Genomic DNA, 15738 nt, shown 5'->3' with positions numbered 1-15738 from the left:
TACTTTTGTTAGCAAAGCTTTCCATGTGCTTCATCTTGTTGTTTTTCCTTTATGTTTAACAGAACAGTGATATTTTTACATGGGCATCTATTCCTCAAATAATAAAAAAAAACTATTTTGAAGCCTCACTTTCCAACTAAATACCATTAATTTTATCCTATATGATCTGAAGTCGGAGAGATATTTGACAAGCTGCATTCTCAGTTATCTAGAAGCCTGAGGAATAGAGAATTAGAGCCAGTAGAAAAATTTTACCTTTCAATGTTTTCTTTCAGTGTATCTATGAATAGGATAAATCTTACACTACATGCCAGACCCCATATCTAACTGCTGTCACCAAGTACCTTAAGAAAAAAAAGTGGGCTTCTGAAAAATAAGTGTCAAACTTTGGTGTCACTCACCCTGCGCCTAGTAATAATCACATAAAGCCTTAGCCTTCATGCATTTTTGGCATGTCTATCCTCAGATTCCATCCTGTCTTGTTCAAGTAGTTGCCATCCACCACACCAGAAAAGAATCTTGATGTTTTGGACAGACATTCTTGTCCAAAATGAGAAAGTTGGAACACACGCATATGTATCTGGAATCCAAGTCAATGGTTTGTCTACTACAGGTGAAGTGATTGCTTTCAGACTCATGAACACCTTCAGAAAAAAGACTGAATCTTGTCTTCTATCTCTCTTGTGTCTTAACACTGCTAGAAAAATAGTTGTTCAGCATTTGCTTGCTAACTTGTCTGCATGAGGGATGGAGTGATTCAAAAAGCCCTACAGTTGCAGACAAGTCTACAATTTGGGACCCCATTTCAAAGTAAGACCTTTATGGCTGATCATGGGATTCCTTAAAGTTTGGAGCACAGATGATTATGGTTCAGAACACCATTAAAAGAAATTACATGGCATTAGTCTATTTTATGCTGCTGTTAACAGAATACCAGACATTGAGTGACTTATAAAGAAAAGAAATTATTTGACTCACTTTTCTGGAGACTGAGAAGTTCAAGATCAAAGTATTACATATGATGAGGACCTTCTTGCTGCATCATAACAAGTAGAAGGTATCACACAGGCAAGATACCACAAGAGAAGGCAAAAGCAGTTCCAACTGTTTTATAACAAACCCACACTCTCAACAAGGAACTGGTGAAGGCTGAGCCCTCATGATCTAATTACCACTTAAAGGTCCCACCTCTCACACTTGTTGCATTGGGGCTCAAGTTTCCAACAAATAAACTTTCAGGGACACATTCAAACCAGAGTAGCATCCATATCTCAGTACAAATTTCAGCTCTTCATTTTATCTAATCATGAAAGATCTGCTATATTTTAACTTATCTCATTCAAAGGGGATAAAAATGTAAATAGGTGAGGAATCTGTAGAGAATAGCTGTAAGATGAGGTTGAAAAGGGAAGTATGGGCACCAGGTTGTATTTGAAGCTATTGTAGGCTATAGAAAGACTTTCCATGATAGGGGACTTGGCTCATTAAAGTCCAACCCAGTCCAGTGATGGCCAATAGAACTCCTATGATAATTAAAGTGTTCTATAAGTGTTCATGTGATAATAGTAGTAAAAGCCATATGTAGTAGTGTAGCCTGAAAATATGCTAGAAAGCTTGAGAAACTATACGTTTAACTGTACTCAATTTTAATCCATTTTAATTTAAATAGCCAAATATCTAGGACTATAGAGTCCAATACATATCACCGACTTGTCTTCAACTATTCTCCCCTAAAATAACTACTGCTATCATCCCCAAGAGCAACTGGAAGTGCATATTAAGAAGAGTTTAAACAAAAATTGTCTGAGTTTTCCAATGATACACCATCCTGGATCATTTTTTATATTAAGGCAGATCTCGGGGTGGAAAGAACCACCAGCCCTCTAGGATTTTCTGTACTGCATCTACTTTGGGTCACCTCTATGGTCAAATGTGAGTCAACTAGAAGACTCAAGGACCTGTACACTTGATTGTGGTCCATTGGTTTTTGGAAAGAAATGGACAATTCCATATGAGTCTCTTCTTCTCTCTTGGGAGTCCCTTCTGTGCATGGAGTTCTATGATCAATGATCTCAATGGTCTTCACACTTCCTTCCCAGGAAATAGCAAGACCTAATCTCATAAAATCAAATACCTGAGACTTTCTCTATTTATGAAACCGGTGGGGAACCATCCCATAGCTAATATTCAATTTCTAATCTCACTATGAATGTAAAACAACGTTTTATGGCATCTTATCATATTCCACTCCTGAATAACCAAAAAGAGAGAAGAGCCTAATGACCTATTTTGTGCCCAGCATGTGGTTAAAATTAAAATAATCCTCTTCATTCTACTCACAAACTCTTTTTCATCTTGGAAAAAATATTGGTTATTTCCAGAGAACATCACTGAACAGGTTGAGCCACATAAAGAACAAAACATTTGTTGGAATTTACAAGATGAAGTGGCTAAGAACAATCTCTTATTTATTTATTAATTATTTTTATTTTCCAGAGGTGTATCTGTTTCTTGATATGAGTTTAGATTTACTATGTAAAAATATGCTCATGGTTAATAGAGAATGATTTATGATTATAATTGTAAATACAGAGAGGACAGGTCTGAGGTCAAGATGAAAAATTAGACAAAAGTCTGACTTTGATTCCAGCTGGAGCTCCACAATATATTACCTTTTAGTGTTTACTCATTTCCTCCTCCCACTCTTTTTCTATGAAAGGGTGAAGTAATGTAAAATTCAAATTTAAAAATTCAAATATTCTTTGAATTGTTCCACAGAATGTACTCAGAAGCTTATATTTATGAAACAATGGAATTATAACTTTCTCTTACTGCTCTGGTTAGTCAATTTGAAAATTTCATTAAACCATGCAGCTTCTTTTATGATTTACAAATCACACACACACACACACACACACACACACAAGGCTGCTTCCAAATCCCTGTCACCTACAGAGCCTGCCTTATCACTACACAAGTAACAGTACAAAAATGAGGGGGGATTGTATCTATTTAGGGAATCTTTGAGTTCATAAGGAAGAGAGGAAGTTGTTTCTCCTTTGAAAAACATCTTTAAAGATTTTACTCCTGAGGAAAATCTGTTATAAATATCCTTTCTATGTGGTTCAACCTGTCCCCAACATATCTCTTTTCTTCCTCAATCTATTTATCTCAGAAAATCTCTTCCTTCTGTCATAATGCCTCAAATTCTGCTAAATAGAATTACATTTTTGTCAACAGATTTTCTCTTTTAAAATTCCAATATCTTTGAGTAATATATATTTATTTGTCACCAGGTAATTTATTATGTGCTGTACCTAAAACTTACAAAATGCAGGTTAGTGGTCCTCACACTTGAGTATACATGATATAAAATTCTTTAGATTTTTAGAAATGTGAAATTTTAGGCCCCACCCCCAGTTATTGATCTAACTCAATAGTTTTGTGATGGGTCTAGGAATGGACATTTGAACAAGTATCTCTAGATGATTCTAAAGGAAGTTGCTCAATCCTAGGACAGGGTAACCCCAAGAAATGTGCACTACACAATCTGTGTACTCTACATGATTCTGAGCACCACCCATTTTGATGATGACCTAGGCAATTTGAATACATGGAACATTGGGGCTCATGGAGAAAGGGCTAAATTTGAAAGATAAATGGATTTTGAAAACAGCTCAACACCAATGGCTCACTTTGCCATTTCAAAATTTCAACAAGGTTTAATTTTGCCCCCAAGAAGACAGCAACTTCTCCACTTTTCTTCCTCCTCTCCCTCCCACTGTTCCTCTTCTACAAAACTTCCAGCTCTCATAGCCTATAATATATTTTATGTACTTCACATGGACATAATGATGTTTTTTCTTTTGCCTTAGGAATCCAGCCATCATCTTTAACATTACTTCAGTAAGAAAAGATATAAAAAATCCAACTAATCCTTCCCAAAGATATGAGATTAATATTTATATTTTATGAAGGAAACCAGACAGACAAGATTCCAATAAGAAAATAGGCAATTCAGTATTTTCAAGAATCAGCATATAAATTAACCAATTAATATGCTGCCCTTTTAAAAGTTGTACATTGATGGGGATAAATATATTGGGGAGTTATTTTCAGACTGTATGATTCCTCAAATTATTTTGTTGTTCCTTTGAATGTATCAATTGAAGATCTGAAATTTTTCAGAATTTTCAACTCTTATGGCTTAAATATGAAATTTGAAATGTTGAGAAGTGGGCCTTTGGGAAATTATTAGATCACAAGAACACTGACTTCATCAATGGATTAATCCACTAGTGGGCTTGTAGCCTGTGGCCATATTGGGAGCTGGTGGAAATTGTATGAAGGGGAGGCCTAGCTAGAGGAAGTAGGTCACTGGGGGTGTGCTCTTGGAGGATATTGCTTATCCCTGGCCTCTTTCTTTTTGTCTCTCTCTCTTTTTCTGTTTCCTGGCTGCTATAAGCTGAAAAGTTTCCTCTGCTATGCCCTTCCTCCATGTATTCTGGGTCATCTCAGGTCCAAAGCAATGGAGCTGGCCTGGCTGAAAGATCTGAAACCATAAGCCAAAATCAGTCATTCCTCTTAAGTCTTTTCTTTTCTCAAATATTTGTCACATGACAAAAACTGACTAACACATAAACTCATGATCCATCAAGTACAAAGAATATCTTAAAGTCCTTTATAAATAAATTTTGGATTATTCCTCTACTTTATATTAGAACTGCAAAAATGTAAGGCCTTTATTCCTTTGCTCTCTAAAACATGACCTTCAGACTTGCAACATCAGCATACCCTTGAATAGTTTGAGACATGCAGAATTACACACTGTACTCCAAAGCAGCTGTATTCAATTCTTCATTTCAGTAGGATTCCTGGTGACCCTTATTCACATTAACATTGGAGAAGCACCATTTTATTTCACATTAGGATTATCTCTGAGGAAACTCATAACCTGTATTCTGTAGTTGTTTTGCAATGTTGGTGACATTAAGGATTTTGACTCTGAATCTGAAAATAAACATACAGGTTATGGATTTATAATTGATTTTTCAGAAATAAATCAGTTTTTAGGAATGCTAGTTTCTAGAAAAATATTACATTTTTTTCCATTTCATTTCCTATTAAGAATTTTATAAAACAAATCTGAATTCCTCAACTCCATGGTTGATCCACAGGTAGATAATAGCAGAGACTCTTTCAATAATGAGTAGGACCATGAATCACACTAGATGAGATTTTTTAAAAATACATATTCAAAAACACATAATAATGTAAAAGCATGCTTCTTCTACTTCTGTGTCCGCAGTAATTCTAGTTAGAGTATCTGATGGTTGGCCAATTTCAATGCAGTTGCAGGGGAGAAAAATGTTAAGTTGATCAATCCTTCAAAAATTTTTGGTTGATTATTAAATCCAGAAGCAAATTTCATTTTTTAAAAAATTTCATGACTCCCACCTCAAACCTTCCAGATATAGTCAATTAAAAAAAATCATCAAATTGTGAAAGCACACAAAATAAAATCAGGGGCAATGGATTAAAAAAAAAGGTTATTCATAATGGATATTTTTAATTTTCTCTTTCTAGTTTAAATTATCTATTTCATTTGGTCATTAGTTTGGTACAAGGGTGGGTTCTAGATGTCCCAAACTGGGAAACTGACTTCTGCTGACGTGATCCTTTCACCAGCTGGTATAAATACAAATGAATCAAAGGCAGAGATGTGTCCTTTAGGGAATATTTCTTTCACCTTATTCCTTAACTGCAGCCCATAGGAAAGCCAATCTATGTGAAAATACATGCAGAATTTTTAAGAGCAACATGCAAAAGAGTAGGTGGAAGAACACAAAGCCATCAGCATAATCAAACAACTTAAAGCACGTTCCTTTAATGAATTCATGATGTGTGTGATAAAAAAGCTTATTTTTATTCACCACAAAAACACTATACAATGTTGATGACCCAATTTTTGCTCATTTAAATTATTTTATCTTTAAATTACTCATTTCCTATTGCTACCTTTGCATTATTTCAGTTTATGACAAGTTTTTATTTCATCTCATTTTATGCAACCTCAACCATTTTAGCAGTCTCTTTTCTTAAAATCTTGATATTTTATTATTGACTCACATTATTTTAGCTTATCAGCCTCTTGTGGATGTGGCTTAACCTTACCATTAGTATGGAAATGCCACATATTCAGCAGACAAAAGTGACTGTTCTTATTATTCTTTGAAAATGTGTAGGAAAAAAAAGGAAACAGATGTTTGGGAGTTAGTTCAAATAATTCAAATCTTCATGTGTGTTATATACATGTATGTACTTGTGCTAATGAAGGGTAAATGCAGCTAGACAAAACAGAAACAAATACCACTTGATTCTATAAGACTGTGTCTGCTGTAAGGAGTTGGGAACTTAGCTGCCTTTGTAAATATACAAATAGATATATACAACCATGAGCAGTGTGTGCAACATCTATCAAGAAGCTTAATGTTATCAAAGTCCTCCAGTGATAATGAAACTCAAGGCTCAAAGGACAGTAAGAATATTATTCCATATAATGTATTATGCATCAATAGTTTCAGGCGGGCAAATTCTACCAGCCTCTCAGGCCACGACAACAGAGTTAGTGAAAAGAATATTAACTATTAACTGATTTGAGAAATGGAAAAACATAAAGAAGAAAGAGAAACCAAAAAAAGAAAAAGAAATATATATAGACACCTCACTCTCCCATCCCCTGGGTCCTCTCTCTCACCTTCCTCTCTCTTTCTTTTTTCTTTTTAACTACTTTTTTCCATTTACCTGTATACCACAAATCTACTTTGGGCTCTGTGCTTTTATTCTCCAAATCTTTATCTGATCTGACCCTCCTTCCTTTGTGTCCACTTCTCTCTCTCTCTCTCTCTCTCTCTCTCTCTCTCTCTCTCTCTCTCTCTCTCTCTCTCTCTCTCTCTCTCTCTCCTTTTTTCTCTCTCACACTTTTTTTTTTTATATTTTTCCTTTATTTGCCATCAAAGCTCAATTCAAAGTCAAAGTCAAAAATGTATTTGTTGTCATTCAGCCCCACTGTCACTTGTCAGATGAAGGCTATTTCAAATCAATCCTTTATTACAACCGTGTTCCAAATTCAACCTCAGTTAACGTGTATTCCACTGAAATGATATTCCATTTAGTTTCTCTTCTTTCTGAATATGAAAACTACACTGTCATCAAGAGTAAATTTTTAAAAGACGACTTGCCCAAGTCTTTTTGTCCCATAGTAGTGTCTATGTGTCATTTCAAGAAAGATACATTGGGTCTATTATCAGGAAATAGTCATTATTTCCAATTATTTTTAACATTAAAACTGCACCCTAATCTTTTAAATCCCTTTCTTTTGATCTTTCTCATATCTAATATTCAACAGATATATTTTAGGCAATTTGAAATCCTTTCTCATCATTGTGTAAGAAATGCAACAGGAAACTTCTTTTATCCTCCCTATGAGATATGTGCTTCTTTCCATGTGCACCGTACAAAAAAAAGTCATACAGTACACTTAATGTCAGGCAGATTAACAGAAAAAAGACAAAATTAATATCAGGAAAATTTACATAATTTTGCATGAGTATTTTGAATAACAGCAAAGGGGTGGAATTAGCACAGAAAGAAGTTTTGTCAACTTTGTTATTCTCCAAAGCAGGACAGATTACAGGTTTCCTACTGAGTTCAGACATAATGCATGCTTAAGTATTTTAACATGTGGACTTTTAAATACAAAGGAAGATTTGTCTCTGAATACCAAGAACTTGCCAACTAACATCCAATAACATAGTGAAGGCATATTAGTAATTTTCCGTTGGGTTTTCTAACCTCTTCCACAATTGTCAAGGCCTCTGGCTATTGGCTCACTGCCTCTGATTTATAATCTGCTCTGAAGGAGTCTCATCATCAAGTTCAGTACACAATGAATAGGTACATATGTCTGCTCATCCTTTTATTGTTCCTATGTACATAGAGGCAAGAGTCCCATTTCTGAAGAAAAGTAGCAGGAAAGTCTCTGTCAAGAATTTTAGAAACACCAAACGTAGACCAAAGCATGTATTTGAAATGCTGTGGAAATTTTGTAAAATAAATTCATGAATGGTGTGAAGGTTCCTTGTTCTTTTGGACTTTGCTTTTTAAAAATGCCTTAATGATTTAGGCAAAATCACCCCAAATGAAAAAGTGCCATGTGACATCACACACACACGCACACATACACACATCTGTAAGCCTATAAGTATGTATAAAATCATTTGGTATACGTAGATTATTTAAATCTGAGTGCAGAAGGAATAGGGAAGAAAATCTTCTGTTTCCCTGGTGAGAACCTCTGCTCAATTCCCAATATCCTTTATCTCCTATCAGTAACTCCTGCCCACTCCTCTCCAGCCCCTCCTCAAGGTGATCCGAGAAACTCCATGTGGCAACCTAATAATTCACCCCAAGCAGTCTCCATCATGCCAGTTATGTTGGAAGGATCATGGGAAAAATCCAATCAACTGGTTCCCTTTTGTCACTGATAGAAAATGACATTCACAGCAGTCTTTTTATTATAAATAAATAATATTGTATTCATGCTTCTTTCCTTTAAATCCACACGTATTTCTTTTTTAGGAGAGGGAGCGAACACAATTCAACATTTCGTTGCTCAAATTTTAACCAACTTTTGTAAGTTAGGCCTGAAGTTTACATTGCATCTAAATTACATTTGGAATAGTTTCCTTTATATAAGTTAGAACAAATGCTTTCCAGATGAGAATCAAAACTCCAAAATAGAGCTTAGAATTCAGTACTGTTGAGTTGAATTATGGAACATGTAGGCTAAAACAAAATGAAGTCCCCAAATCTGTAAAAAGCATTTTTTTTTTTTGTCTCTTCACTCCTTTGAGAATGCTCATCATGAATGCTATTGCATTTATGTCAATTCCTAAAATAACCAAGTATGATACTTCTTTTAGAAACCTAGATAAATAAGAAGGAACACAGCTTCTTTCAAGTGACACAGCATAAAGTTCAAAATGACAATTTGGAGCTAAGCCCATTAACTGGAATGGTCCAGGGCAGATTGCTCTCATTCCTTTAGATCATTTGAATAATTTTTTTTCCAATATTTCTAGATGCATGGTATCCTTCTGCCTTGAGAAAAAAGAAATATTGAAAAGACTACACACACTTTATTCTTTCATAGAATATTCTTTTTCAAAACCGAAACATAGTACAGAATTATAAAATATTTCAGAGCAACATTTCTTCGTGATGAATCTATCCCGATTCCAGCTTCATGAGTGTACATGTCAGTTTACCAATATAGAGACAATGTAATATGGAAGTTAAATTATAAAATAAAAACCAGAATTTTGCTTTGGAAAAATCAGGATTTGAAGTTCAACTTCAGTGTCAACAATTAAGTAATAATCTGTTTGGGCCTCACTCTTCTTCTCTATCAAATGGTAATTTTACCTAGATTTCAAGGATGTAGGGAAGATCAGGACAATGCACGTAAGCAGACTAGTCTTTGACGTAATAGGTGGTCACTGTAAGATCTGTAACTGTTGCTGGTTTTATAGGAAGAAACAGAATTCACATGACTTGCTCAAATGTCCCCCAAAATCTACATCCGAGAGCCTCGAAGAGATGAATGGATGGTAGATCAATAGAAAGAGAGAGTGAGAGAAGAAAAGAATAATTGATAGGTATCTATATTCTACTTGCAAAATGGTGACCTGTGTCACTATAATTTTACATATACATGGAAACCTGATAGTCACAATTATGAAATAAATGAGAACAAACCAACCACTGTTAAATGCAGCAGTGAGACCACATGTCTTTTCTCACTTTTTTCTAACACATTTTCTTACAGTGTTCTTTTGATGAACCTTAAAATAGTGTATATTTTTAAAAGTACCACTACATTTTGATAAATGTATGCATTACAATTCAAAGCATGTTTGACTAAACCTCCTCTAAACAGGAGAAAAAATAAATCTTTGACAAATGTCTCCCCTTCTCCACTGTTCCTTGCCCCTCTCTCATCACTGGATGTCCCAATTATACAGTTCTTTAAGTCCCAGTCTGAAGCTCACCTATTCCTTCAAGCCTAGGAAGGTAATTTACTTTCTTCTTTATAAATTTTCTGATAATATATTTACAATATTGTACAGTAATTCGTATCAACAAATACAAACCTGCCTTCCCTGTAGTAACACATGCCCGAAACCTGGGAATCACCTTCCTCAATGTTTTATTTGCAATTCATTCATATTGCCATGTCAAGACTAGCCCCACTACCACTCCCTTTATTTATGACCCTTCCTGACCTTCCACTCCTCATCTAGTCCATGTAAACACCTCTACATTGGTCTTCCTGCCTTCAGTCCTACATCTCTTCAATTCTTCCTCCACATTGTCCCAGATTGTTCTTTGAAAACACCAACCTCATCATGACAGCAATTTTGAAAATCCCTTTGCCTTCAATTTACTTCATGAAATGTACAGTCTGGGGCATGACAGCATGTCCCTTCATGAGAAGGCAGGCTAGATCTTCTGAGGCTCACACTCCCCGGCTTATAGCCTGGCTCTGCCACTTAATGGCTCTCAGACTGCCATAGTCCATTTCGTCTTGCTATGACAAAATACCTAAGAGGCTAGATACTTTAAAGGAAAGAAGTTTATTTAGGTCACAGTTCTGGAAGTAAAAGAAGGACACCAGCATCCAGTAGGCTTTGTGAGGATTTCATAGTATATAGCATCATGTTAGGAGTACCTGAAAAAGAGAGAGCATGTGGTAAAACAGGAAATGAGATCAGGGAGGAGACAGATTCACTCTTTTTAGAAGGAACTGACCCAGTCCTTCTAGACCCAACTTACTCCTGAGAGATAGTATTAATTCATTCATGAAAGTAGAGTCCCCAGGGTCTAATTACCTCCACTAGGCCCTAGCTCTGATACCTTCCAACATCTCAACACCACCACCCTGAGGACCAGCTTCTGGAACACAAAACTTTGGGGATCAAATTACTTCCAAACCAGAGCAATGATCTGGGTACTTGATTCCTTTAGCTCCAGCGTCTGTAAAACAAGGATTTGGGGTAGTTCTGAAAACAGCAGTGAATTTCTACAAGTTAGCAGAGAGTCTCCACATAGAAATCACGTGGCCAGTATTCATGAACATTATTCATAATATGATGCCTGCCTTCCCTGACCTCTCTGCCTTAGAATACACTATTACTTCCACCCAGAAAACTCTCCAACTCTCTTCATTTCATTAACGATCATAAAAATATTAATATGTAGCAGGTATGGCTCAATATCCATAACTTTGGTCAAGCAAAGAATAAAACTTCTGTTTTCTTAAATGTAAGATTCATTTTATGTTTGAGTTTCATATTTGGAGAGATAATACTATCAATTGATTCAGGAATCCGTCCCCTTTTATCATCTCCTTGGGACTGTATCTAAGTTCTGTGGTAGGTGACACCCATGTACTGGAAAGGGGCAATTCTTCAGTGATGTTTTTCAGCCCTGCTTGCACCCTCTTATAATGGTACTGTTTCCATCTAGCCCTTGGCCATCCATCAGGCAGCACTGAGATCTCTCCTAGCTCTATCTATGATCCTCGTGGGACTTGAAAATGCGTTCTGTGACTTCTGCATCACTCTAATACCATGTGACAAGTCTCTGACATTTCTGCATAGGGTCTCAAGAAGGTGCTTTTTTCCCTGGGGTCCTGTCACCTTCCTGAGCATAACCTTGTCTGCATAAGCATCATGTATCTATCCCTTGTAGAGTCTCTGTCCTCTCTTACCCTAGCCTTAGCTTGCTTTTCTAAGAGGTAAGTGCAGTGTCTCTTCTAAGAGACCCACCAGATGAGACTCCATGAATCTTCCTTCTTTACTTTACCTACTCTGGTTTCTAAACCTTTAGTTCTTTGGAGCTTCTATTCATTTCACACTCCAAAGTTGTTTTTCTCTTTCTAAAGTTTTGGTTGTTAAGAAAAACTTTCGATAAAGCATTGAAATCAGCAGCCTAGCTGCTCTAATTGGGACTAGTAAAGTGATAATAGGCAATATTGCAAGAAAAAATATTGCTTACATTTCAAAATATTATCACAGTGCAGTAGTAAAAATAGCTAACATTTATTGGGTGAGTTTGACAGATTCATCCTCACACAATTTACAGTCTTGATCAGTCAGGGTCCCAGCAGGCAGCAGATGGTATACTCAAATTAGGATGCTCTGAATGGAGCTTAATAAAGGGAGTATTTGCAAACTCATGGGCAGGTTGTAGATAAACCAAAAGATAATGTAGCACCCTGGGGTTGGTGATGGAGTAGGGAGACTTACCATCCCTAAACCTGAGGGGACAAAGAAAAGGAGCAATAACTAACGGCCAGAAGTGGATAGTCATGGAGACCAGGCACCTGGAAGAAAGCAGTGGCCTTTCCTTAGGTGACACAGCCAACAGCAGTAACACTGCCAGGGGAACCACTGAAGTGATCACCATACTGCACCCTCGTCCCTCATTTTCACGTCTTTCCAGGACTCACCTACCAGAATTTAGAGCACCAAGGAGACCTGTCGATGTATCCCTTGCAGGTGAGCTCTGAGGTGCATAGACCAAGATGGAGACATGTGGAGAGCAGACCAACAGGGCCAGAGGGACAATATCAATCTTGTGGTTTGTGAAAGAACTCCTGTGGATTCTTCAAAGTTTAATTCTGTCTCACTCAGGTTGCCATAATAAAATGCCGCAGATTGGGTATCTCAAACAACAGACATTTATTTTCTCAAAGTTCTAGAGGCTAGACTCTCAAGACCAAGGTGTTCAGAGATTCAGGTTTTGGTGAGGATTCTTCCCTGCTGATCCACAGGCCCTTCTTGCTGTATGCTCAAATGGCCTTTCCTCAGTGCCTGCACAAAAAGAAAACCCTCTCTCTTCCTCTCTCTTTCTCTTCCTCTTCGTATGAGGTCACGAATTTTATCATGAGGATCCCATCCTCATGACCTTAATTACTTCCCAAAGTCCCCATTTCCAAATGCATTGAGCATTAGGGCTTCAATCTATTTGTTTGGAGGGTGGAGGAATATGGACACTCAGTACATAGCAAACTCAGTACTTTCTTGATGAACTCTTTCCATCCAGCAGTATTAGATTTTCCCAGATTTTACTTTGTGCTGCAGTGCTTTGTACATAATGATGTGAGGGACATACATGAACATTGAATTGTATCATTAATGTAATATCTTTTTCCATTACCAGATTGAGACTGTCATTGATTTTTTTTAAAAAGTAAAACTTTCCTTTTGCTTTTTTTTTCTTTCTGACAATTCTTGAACTATAAAATATATTTTGTTGGCTAAAAGAAAACATCTATAAATGACTCACTTTTATCCACTCCTCAGGATCAAACTTCCTAAAAGACAATCCTTTCAGGGATAAATAAAATAATTCAAGCTATTTTTCTTCATTTCCTGGTAAAATGTCTATTGCCTAATCATGCATTTTATAGGTAAATACAAAGTGATTTGCTCTGATATTATAGATTTTAGGAAGAGAAAGAGAAAAGGAGAGGGAGAATTTGTGACAGGGTGATAAAACATATACTGCATATATTGTTGCCAGGCATATCTCTGAAATTTCCTAACCTGTCATCATAGAGTTTACATCTAATTGAGTTCAAAAGTCAGCATGAATTCAGCAGGAAAATCATACACACAATTCCATCTTAAAATAGAGTACAACTTAACAGATATTTTGCCAAAATAAAGTTTTCTGTTTTGAACAAAGCAAAAAGATAGAGAGATATAGATAGATAGATAGACAGATAGATAGATAGATAGATAGATAGATAAATGTAATTAACAATTACTTATTCCACACCAACGTGTAAACATAGACATGCATCCTTTGTACTGTACAGAGGCAAACTGTACAGAGGGAGAGAGGAAGACTTTAATTGCCAAACTTGAGCTCAGACATGGGCCTACATACATCTGAAAGAAAGATGCTTTTTGTTCACAGAAAAGTGAAATTTATCAACTGAGGGATGTGTCTCAGATGGATCATCTTTTCCAACTTACTAAGCAGCCATGTCTCAAGCTTACTGCAAATTCTATGTACCCAAATAAGTTCTCTAAACTTTTTTTTTTTTTCAAACAGTATCATCATTATCCTACACTTTCTCGCTCAAGATCAGGATATTATTTTTGACTCTATCACCTCTTTTGACTCCTTCATCAATCATTAGTTTAAGTTTGCTTACTGAAATACAGAGGAATTTAAATAAACAATTTTTTTTTTGTCCAAGTACATGCCCAGCATTACATTAGTACTTTAAGAAAAAGAAAAAGGCAGTCTTTCCAAAAGCTAAGCATTCCATTTGGGAGGTAAAATATAAACCCATGGAATGAGAATTAACTGAATAGGACCATAAAAGGAATTTGTCAAATAATAATAGCAGAAATAGTCATCATCATCCCTTGTTCCTCAGACTCCATCCCACTTCCTGCCATCTGCCTTCCTCTGCTAATCTCCAAGAGGGGGCAGAGGCAAGTGGGGCAACCCCCAGCTCTATCAGCTCCTTTACCCTGTTGCCACATACTATAATAATTAATTTTTTTTTATTTTGTGCATCAAGTCTTTATGGGCAATATTATAAAATGGTTAAAACATAAGAATCCTAAGAAGTACTAAGCAAGCCTTACTCAGCTTTTACCTCCAATGTCAGACATCATGTCTAGCATACAGACATAAATATATAGATTGTCAAACTGCCATTTACCCTATCTCAGATTCTCCTGAGACCTGAAAGGCTGAGACCAAGACAGTGAGAGATGCAGCTTCCCAACAGACAGTGCCAGGCCTCCCATGCAAGTAATGCTTAGGAAATTTGATTGTGCCACCCATCTTGCCTCTTCCAGGACAGAATTCTTTGGTGTGAGCTACTGGAAGGATGTGGGGAAGTGATAGAGGTGATTGACCTTCAACCAAGAGTATGAGAGAAACTTTTAGAAAACTGCCTTAAGTGTTGGACTGCTGTAGATTGAAGGGAGCTGAGACTTGGAGCCTGACACACGCTTCCTAATTATAAACTGGATGGTACATTGCCAGTGTCAGTCATCTGGTCAAAGGAGAGAACTAGAAGGCTGAACTAGAAGCAAACTGCACTTTTATAAATGACAGGGCAAGGGTACATAATAAAAATTTTTTTTTAACCAAGAGTTAAGTATAATATTGGAAGGACTTTGACACTTATGTAGGAATATCAACTGCTTTTCTCTAAAATCTTTCTCATAATACTCAATACTTGTGACACCAGATGTCTGGGGATTTTTCTGACACTGAGCAAGTCTCCAATTGTATGGAGACCAAATGGGTGTCCTACAATTTAATTCAATTCTGACACTTTCAATCTGGTGTTAGTATCAGATCCCACAAGTTAAAGGACTCAGTCCCACAAGTCTGCCCCCACTTCAGATACCAATTCCAAGTCCAGGCTTCCTGTACTTCAGACCAACCAAGAGTAAATCAGACGTTCCTATAACTACCCATCCAGGTTCTGTAATTTGCTAAAATGGATTATAGAACTCAGGGGAAAACAATACTTACTAGATTACTGGTTCGTTACAAATGATACAACTAAGGAGTAGCCATGTGGAAGAGATGTATAAGGTGAGGTATGGGAGAAGATGGACCTTAGAACTTCCATAC

At 36.5% G+C, this 15738-nt stretch overlaps 1 long non-coding RNA gene across 2 annotated transcripts; it reads right to left on the bottom strand.

Moving 5' to 3' along the window:
• Window positions 1-10704: 10704 nt before the first annotated feature.
• Window positions 10705-15065, bottom strand: LOC306643206. 2 transcript variants are annotated; one of them, XR_013758850.1, is made up of 3 exons: window positions 14931-15065; window positions 12579-13202; window positions 10705-10792 (listed from the first exon to the last, which is right to left on the bottom strand). It is a non-coding gene; the product is annotated as an uncharacterized lncRNA (long non-coding RNA). The 2 variants fall into 2 exon arrangements; XR_013758851.1 differs by having other exon boundaries at window positions 10706-10792; window positions 12575-13202.
• Window positions 15066-15738: the final 673 nt, after the last annotated feature.

Source organism: Sciurus vulgaris (genome assembly GCF_902686455.1).
Source record: "Sciurus vulgaris genome assembly, chromosome: 13".
In the NCBI taxonomy this organism is placed as follows: domain Eukaryota; kingdom Metazoa; phylum Chordata; class Mammalia; order Rodentia; family Sciuridae; genus Sciurus; species Sciurus vulgaris.
The sequence above is the reverse complement of the archived record's forward strand: the minus strand, read 5'-3'. Positions and strand labels throughout refer to the sequence as shown.